Source organism: Schistocerca serialis, chromosome 4, assembly GCF_023864345.2.
Source record: "Schistocerca serialis cubense isolate TAMUIC-IGC-003099 chromosome 4, iqSchSeri2.2, whole genome shotgun sequence".
Lineage (NCBI taxonomy): Eukaryota > Metazoa > Arthropoda > Insecta > Orthoptera > Acrididae > Schistocerca > Schistocerca serialis.
The window spans coordinates 198092486-198101461 of NC_064641.1; the positions used below are offsets into that span (position 1 = coordinate 198092486).

At 43.1% G+C, this 8976-nt stretch overlaps 1 pseudogene; it reads left to right on the top strand.

Annotated features, from left to right (window-relative positions):
* The first annotated feature begins 375 nt into the window (after window positions 1-375).
* LOC126476676 (5S ribosomal RNA) lies at window positions 376-493 on the top strand (annotated as a pseudogene).
* Window positions 494-8976: the final 8483 nt, after the last annotated feature.

Genomic DNA, 8976 nt, shown 5'->3' on the forward strand with positions numbered 1-8976 from the left:
GGACATCATACAACACCTAGTCATCACGAGGCAGAGAAAATCCCTGACCCCGCCGGGAATCGAACCCGGGAACCCGGGCGTGGGACAGCCAGGCCGGTGTCAGGTTTCTTCCACCTTAAGTAGTGTTGGAATCCGTCTCCGCGATAGTTGTGTGTCTTGAATGTGTAATCTACGACTGCTTTCAATATCGTTCATAAAATTTAGAACACGAAAGAAGTCATAAATTAATTGAGTGTTATGATTATATCAAAGACTGTCAGAAAATTAAACGGTTATGCGCTGGCAACCGAACCATTGTAGCTTCCAAATGAAAGACTGATGGAAGGTATTCACACTAACTATGTTCTCGCAATAATTCCCGTATTACACAGACAAGCCAACGGCCTTGCCGCAGTGGTAACACCGGTTCCCGTCAGATCACCGAAGTTAAGCGCTGTCGGGCTGAGCTAGCACTAGGATGGGTGACCATCCGGTCTGGCGAGCGATGTTGGCAAGCGGGGTGCACTCAGCCCTTTTGACGCAAACTGAGGAACTACTTAATTGAGAAGTAGCGGCTCCGGTCTCAGAAACTGACATACGGCCGGGAGAGCGGTGTGCTGACCACATGCCCCTCCATATCAGCATCCAGTGACGCCTGTGGGCTGATGATGACACGGCGGCCGGTCGGTTCCGTTGGGCCGTCATGGCCTGTTCGGGAGGAGTTTATTACACAGGCAAACGGAGGAAAGTTAAAAGAATTTGTTTAGGACCCGGAAAACTCACATTGATTGGGCTGGAAATACTTTTAGATGAGTTTTTTAAATCTTCCTCTCGACATTCGCTTGTATATCATTAGACAATCCATTGTTGTTGGCCAAGGAGGAACACAGAGATAGAAAACGGGTAAATATTATTAGACGATGAAAAGGAAATTTGCCTTAGTTGACGTACGTTTTCAATCGTTGAACAGTTAATAAGTTATCAGTTAACAGATCATTTCACACAATGGCTCTAATAGGTTACACTAAATTCATATTAAAAAATTAAGTACAGTGAGTTACATAAATCAAAGCTTAGTTCTTAAATAGTTGATTAGAATTCATGACCGGTTTCGGCATTTTCAGCCATCATAATATGTAAAAAATTAGAAAATATTAACAACTAAAAACAAAGTATTTTGAAAACGAAGAAATTGAGTTGTTGAATGTGCGACAAAAGTCAAAAACTATGCAATGAGATCATCAGTGACACATGAGCACATAGTCAATACATAAAGAACAAGAACTTTAACACTTACTGGTCTCCAGTTGCCTTGCAATATCCGGCTTTTCATAAAAAAATTAATATGTAAGTGCTATAAATACAACCTGAAATGGATTTTAAATAGTTTATACGCTTTTAACTGTTATCTTCTATTATATACGTGACAGTCCACTAATATCTTAATTTCATAAACAATTTAAATTTTGTTTAAGTAATACTGATGGAAATGGAAATGAGCATTTGGCGTCACTGGCCGGGAGGCCCCTTACAGGGCAGGTCCGGCCGCCTTGGTGAAGGTCTTATTACGTTCGACGCCACACTGGGCGACCTGCGCGCCGGATGAGGATGAAATGATGATGAGGACAACACAATACCCAGTCCCTGAGCGGAGAAAATACCGACCCAGCCGGGAATCGAACCCGGGCCCCTTAGGACTGCAGTCCGTCACGCTGACCATTCAGCTCTCAGGGCGGACAGTAATACTGATTGGTGAAGTGGAGAAAAAATGTTGAGTGACAGAAATAAACTGCAAAAGACGGATAAATCTTTTAGGTAGATGTTCTAGTATAGTAACACAATTTAATTCACCTCGCAGGGGAATCAAGTGCCGGACCGTAGCGGTGTGCGAGACCCTGTTAAAGGTCAGTTTTAGTTATGTATAACTATCGTACTGCCATAATAATATATACTGTGCCAATGCAGATATTTAACTCAACCGTCGTTTCTAGTGAATGAATTATTTAAAGTTTAATTAGGGAACTGGTGCAGTTCTGTGAGATATATTTTCAGAGTACATCCGAAGTTGTATTTTCCCACGTACTTTGTCGTTCCCATTGGCAATTGGAAATTTATTATTTATTACATGCGGTGCAAGATTTTTAATTGAAGAATATTACGGGAGCACTTTGGGAATATTTATTGTATGGGATTACTAGAAACTACCTAAACATGGTGTTTTCACGTAGCGTGAACTTTATTCAACACATGGTCAGATGTATATTTAGGTGCAGAAATAGTTGTAACCATTAACCGTTGATCATTTGCAGTTATTTGAAATATTAAGCCACAGTTTTGGACGTTTCATCTTGGCCAGGTCTTTATATTTTTATGCAAGCGACCAGGAACGGGAAACTGGAACGGATAACAGTTTTAAACCCCATCTCGAAATACGAGACACGCCAAAACACCACATATATTACCTCTATGTGTTCTTTTAAACAATTTAAATTTACTATCAACATTAATGATACAAAGTATGCCGTCTTTTAAACTATACATGTCTTTAAATCTATGAGGTATATAACGCTTTGTTAAGATCGTGATTTCACACGAATATAAGGAAATTTGTCACCCCTGTCAACGAAGAGCCAGAGTGGCCTGAAATAGGTGTAGCGGGAATGATCAAGTGTGATAAGTGTTAGTTAGTTTGAATAAGTAAATGCCTTCCACAAACTAAGAGAATCTACATATGCTATATCTTTATGGAATATGTACAAAGAACGCGAAGATATTAGTTTAGCTGTAAGTAGAAATGTACCCAGACGCATAATGATGAGCAAGAATGACAATTCAGAGAATATACGGAAAAAAATAGACGAATACTTCATTACTGCACTGATGTTAAGGAACATGCTTGCACCCAGAAAACCTAACGTAATAGACATTACGGCAGCTGTTGCTCATAATAAAAACCTTAGCTTCAGCGAAACTGCGTTTACCTATGGAAGGAGTCAGCCCAGCGTTGTTCGGATTTAGAGAGCAAACAGCTTCTATCCGTATAATGTCGACGTCGGTTGGTTCTGATGAGACATGAGAACAGAAGATTCATTCTTTACAGAATTCTCTTTACTTATGAAGTGGCCTTTACAAACCGTGGAAAGCTGTAGTTAACAAATTGTGTTACCGGGTTATTGAGAATCCACACTCATTGAAAAAGGTCGAATATAATAAGCAATAAACTGTCAACATTTACTGTGGCATTAGTGATGACTACATGATGATCATTACTTCACTGAAGAACCCCTAATCGTTAAAGACACGAAAAGTGTCTTACCGCTGTGTTACCTCCTCTCCTAGAGGAAGTATCATTGAAAACACGTAGAGGTATGTTCATGAAGCACACTGGGTGCGCGTCACGCCAATCGCTTGTGAGTACGAACGCGTTCACCCAGCTGTTTCCTGGTCGCTGGATAGAAGGTGAAGGTGTTATCAGTTGACGTGCACGTTCACCTGATTTGACACCACTGGCCTTTTTTCTCTGGCGTAAACTCAAATATGAAGTCGGTGCACAAGTTCCGGTGACCCAAGAGAATTCAGATCATCGCTTTGTCGCAGAGTGTGCAATGATACCGAAGGAATCTTTGGACTCTGTCCGGAATTCCTCACAACAGCGACTGCAAACGTGTATTGCAGTAGACAGTAGGCGTTTCGAACACTTCATGGCATAAATTGAAATTTTATTTTTAACAGTGTCTAGAGAAACATGCATCGCTGACGGTCTTGCACCTGTACTAAATTTATATAATTTGTTAACAATTGCAGAATCTTTTTGACATTAGCTGTGTAAGATATGAAGGAATTACCTACTGGCGACTTGTGGAGATTTATACCACAGTGGGACTCTACCTCAGATTTCCCGCTTGTCGCAAGTAGCTCATCTTGACCACCTCAGCTACGCGAGCACTTGCCCAGGACCTACACAAACTTGAATATCTCATTCTATCTACCTCATAATTCAGCTAATGAGAGAAAGACTCTGCATTTGGGAATTAATTTTATAAATTACTACACTCTTCTGTATTTCTGTATGGCTTCAGTGGCAGATCTTCGCCTCCACGTCGCGTTCTTACATTCTCTGTACTGCGATGAGTATCCAAGACCGCACCTCGCACAGAATCTTAGTGATCATCGGTCCTTGAACCACTCAATCTGCGCCTATAGACTATGGCAGAGCTTCACAGGGGGGGAATGTGGACAACGTAGATGCATTTTTGTCTTCGTGATGAAGGATAATACTCATCGAATTCATATGTGCGGTCCGGCAAGCGACGAAGTATACGATACAGCCCAGACTAGAGCAATAGTAACTTTTCCGATAGTTCTACTTTCAGCACAGCCCTAAACATTGGTACTAAGTCTTCCGAGCTGTATCGTACTGGCCGTTGCTTCACGTTAAAGCGCTTTCGGTCTTTCTCCTAGACAGCCAGGGTCAGAGCATAGACTATGCTCTATTATACTGTACATTGTCAGCTAATATGCTTCATAATCACGTTTACTTATTACCTGTACCGACATTTTATAGCCTCAGGTTAGTTAACTTTTACCGACACAAGCGCCTTCTGTTGATATCCGGCCCAAGTAACGTGGGAACCATGGTTTTCCTCTGCACTCTCGTTTCAGGGTGGACGTCTGTTAGACCGTTTACTCACCTGTTCTCCAGGTTCATTCGATGTATGTGTAGCTCTACGTTGCTCTTCACTTGGCGGCTACGATTATTCCTAGGTAATTTACGTAACTTTATTTGCCAGTGCGCCCCACAATTTATTTGTGCTTTTTTCTCGGCTCTTACACTCTTCCGTTTATACTTTTCGTTTTATTCCAGGGAATTTTGTTCGTCGGTTCTTCGTGTAGACTTTGTTACCAACTTTCTTACCAACCGGCCTACTAGCCGCTGATATGCTTTCCTTTAATAGCCTTTCGTGACTGATGATTTGTTTTCCAAAATTTTTTAAGCTTTATCGCAACCCATAACCATGCTCCTTAATTTGTAATGTCATAAAATTACGTCCTTGCTACTTCTTTTCCTTTAGAAAAATCCGAGGAAGCCTTAATCAAGTGAAACTCGTTATTTGTAATAAAAATAACTTTGCAACCGACACTGATTCCTTACGTAGAAGTATCTAACACAGGCCACAATTTCAGGGAGAAATTTCTGAGAACGCTCTTTTTGAGCAAAGCATTGTATGGTAGTGAAACATGGACTGTCGTAAAACCGGAACAGAAGAGAGCAGAAGCTTTTTAGATGAGATGCTACAGTCGAAAAATGAAAATTAGGTGGACTCATAAAGTAAGGAATGCATAGGTTCTCCGGAGGTTCTAAGACGAAAGGAATATATGGAAAACACTGATAAGGAGGAGAAACACAACGATAGGACGTATGTTAAGACTTCGGGGAGCTGTACTACGGTACGAGGGAGCTGTAGAGATAAAAAATTGTAGAGGAAGACGGGGACTGAAATACATGCAGCAAGTGATTGTCTGTGATCAAAAGTTTGTCACAGCAGGCACAGGACAAAAATTAACAAAATTAGTGGCAGGCTAAATCACACCAGTAAGAAGACACATGGAAAAGAAATGTCAGTAGTTATGAAGGGAGGCATTTTTTTCCTGTCAGCCTCGTGTACATCGACTTGCCAGTAGCCTATGAGCATGTCCTTAGCTAAGAAATGTTCCGTCACTTTGAAGCACTGTGCGGGATCATCAACGTGCGGCAGTGGGTAGACATGTTTCTTTCTGATTTTGTTCGCCCCGGTGGCTGAGTGGTCAGCAGGACATAATGTCAATCCTACGGACCGGGATTCGATTCTCGGCTGGGTCGGAGATTTTCTCCGCTCAGTGACTGGGTGTTGTATTGTCCTTATCATCATCATTTAAACCCCAATCTACCCGCAAATCCCTGAAGTGGCGTCCTATCGGAAGACTTGCACCCGGCGAACACTCTACCCGACGGGAGGCTCTAGTCATACGACATTTTATTTATTTTCTGACTTTGTTTAGTCGATGGTAGCCGGCACCGGAAGGCCATGTGCCGTCCTTCACATCGATCACAGAGAGGACCAGGGACACTTTCTCTCCCCTTACACCTTGTTATCCGTAGTTCAGCCGCGATACCCTGTTCTACAGTTGAGGAAACTACTATGAACTACAAACAGGATATCGCTCAACCAAATAACAACGTCAGCGAGTTAGTCGTTCTGCGTCAATTTCTGGAAGCTTCCAGATAGGGAGTGGAGAAAAGAAAGACTACATGACCAATGGCAAAACACCATATCAGCGCTGGTGATCATCCCTGAATTAGCCAACGGCAGCTCTCCACTTTACGGTCGCAGGTTCGAATCCTGCCTCAGGCATGGATGTGTGTGATGTCCTTAGGTTAGTTAGGTTTAAGTAGTTCTAAGTTCTAGGGGACTGATGACCTCAGGAGTTAAGTCCCATAGTGCTCAGAGCCATTTGAACCATTTAGCTCTCCACTCCGTATCTGAAAGCTTCCGGAAACTGACGCAGAACGACTAACTCGCCGACGTTGTTATTTGGTCGAGCCATATCCTGTTGGTAGTTCATAGTAGTTTCCTCCACTGTAGAATCTGTTGTGATAGCGAAGGGTGAGTCATCGTCGATAACAAATTGCTGCTTTTCATGGACTGGTTCAGCTGTCCCTATGCACATACCTTTACGGACGAGTTGTGGCTGGTCGTTACGATTGTTCCAGTGTTCTCCTTGACCACCCACAAAGCTTATGATCGTCGCGGGTAGGCAGGTTTGTTCTGTGACCATGAGCTGCTTTTTGCAGTCGAGAAAATCGTTGCAGTTTAACTGTTCATCTTAACTGTCAACTGAATCTCATTTTGTTGACGATGGCTGAAAACTTCAGCTGCAACCAGTTGTTCTGAGTAATGTTTGTATAAATGCTTTTTGGAACAGCTTCGGCCATCTGGAGCTCTGATCTTGCACAATAACAGCTTCTGACGCCTAGAAATAGTCCGATCGGAGAATACCATTATGACTACGTTTTAGTGGAACGACAAATTCGAAGTGCTGTGTTTCGTCACTGTTAGTTACTAACATATTCATGTCAGCTAAACGTGTCTGTCAACTGTCTTACAGCACAATCGATTTCCCATCACTGAACATTTGTCCTTTACCTGACGATGATAAGTATCCGACATTACAGAAAAGGGAACCACTATTAGTCGATTAGCGCCATGACATGTAGCTCGTCGATGATGCCATCAATGAGATTGACCATCGTCCGCAGAGAATCTGTGGCGACCTCACATCCACAAATGGTTACACCGTAAAGTTTTCCTGAAGTCGGCAAGCGGCTGGTAACTCTGTACGACGAAGGGGAGCGGCTACGGAGTGTTGGAGGGCAACGGATCCAAGGTGCCGCAGGGCGGCGATAATCATGTCCACCGTCGTCACATCTAGCGGCGTAGTAGTCGGAATCTCGCCTTTTCTCTCTGCAGCAGCAGTGCACAATGTGTACAGACCATCAACAGTGGAAGCACACTTCTGTGTTATTCTCTGTCCTGTATGTCTGTTTTCTACAGAACAGTATATTTCGTATTTCGCGCAGAGGTTGTTTGTAACTGCGTTGGGTGGGAACTGAGATGGCGTTTGATGGCTACGGTGTAAATCCAAATCGGCTGAGTCCCTTCTTCCTACGGCATTCGGGAGGAGGTGTAGAATGATGCTAGAGATTGATATGTTTCTTGTTCAGTATTCTCTATTACCTCCTGGTGTATCGGGACGACATTCATGGCAGCTGTCTCTTGCACGCTGAGACCGACAGTTCTGGTAGCCATAAAATACTGCCACTCTTCTCTTACCACCACAGGACGTACAGTCAAGAGTCGGCTGCACCTTTCTTTTGTCCACTTCCTTTTTATGGCATTTCCTCGATGCGCTGGCATAACTTTAACTCCTCGGTTGTTGCGACATCCTCGCGGTTTGACGTGCCATGTAGCGGATTGCGCGGCCCCTCCCGACGGAGGTTCGAGTCCTCCCTCTGGTATGGGTGTGTGTGTTGTTCTTAGCGAAGTTAGTTCAATTTAGTTTAAGTATTGTGTAAGAGGAGGGATCTATGACCTCAACAGTTTGGTCGTTTAGGAATTCACACACATTTGAACATTTGTTGTGACATCCCTTACCAGAAGAGCTTGGTACATGACGTACGCAGCTCCTTTCATAAAATTCTAGATTTTTGTCAGCTTTTGTCCCATTTTGATTCATAATGTGACAGAGTGACGCAATATTCTGTATGTAGGATTATGTCACTCCCCAACGACAATGAGCCCTGATTTTCAATTCTTCTTTCACTAAGGCGACTTATGGCTGAGTGAGGCCAAACGTTTCCCTCAGTTTGGCCTGGAATTTATCCCAGCTACTGAGTTTCTCTTCGTCGCTCTCGAAGAATTAATGAGCTGTGACCCTCAAATAACCCATCGTCCTAATACATCATGTGGTCATTCCCGTTGTATTTCCGAAACGGTCAAATCGGACCAGCCATTTCGTAGGGTCCTGACCGGCATCTCCAGAGAACACTGGCGGGTGCTTGGTGTGTGAGACTGATAGCTTGGAATCTATTGGTCTCCTGAGTACGGGACCGATGGCTTGTATTCTCGATCCTGTCCGACTAGACGACGGCTTTTGCAGTGCCTAATTAGAGACACGGAGATGCAGTTTTGTTTTTTATGTACACGAAGTATCCACCATTCTCGCGTCGTATCACACTCACGTCAAAATATGAGATCATGCTCGTCGATAAGTACAACACTTACCACTGAAAGCACGTTAATACAAACACTAACGTACACTCAGTACAGATCTAGTCTCCTGGAGGTAGAGTGCAGCTATTCATACAACTATCGAAAATACCAGGAAGCTGCTATACATACAAGCATTCAGTATTGCAGAAAATGCAAGCGTTACGAACATCCGATATTTCAATGAAGC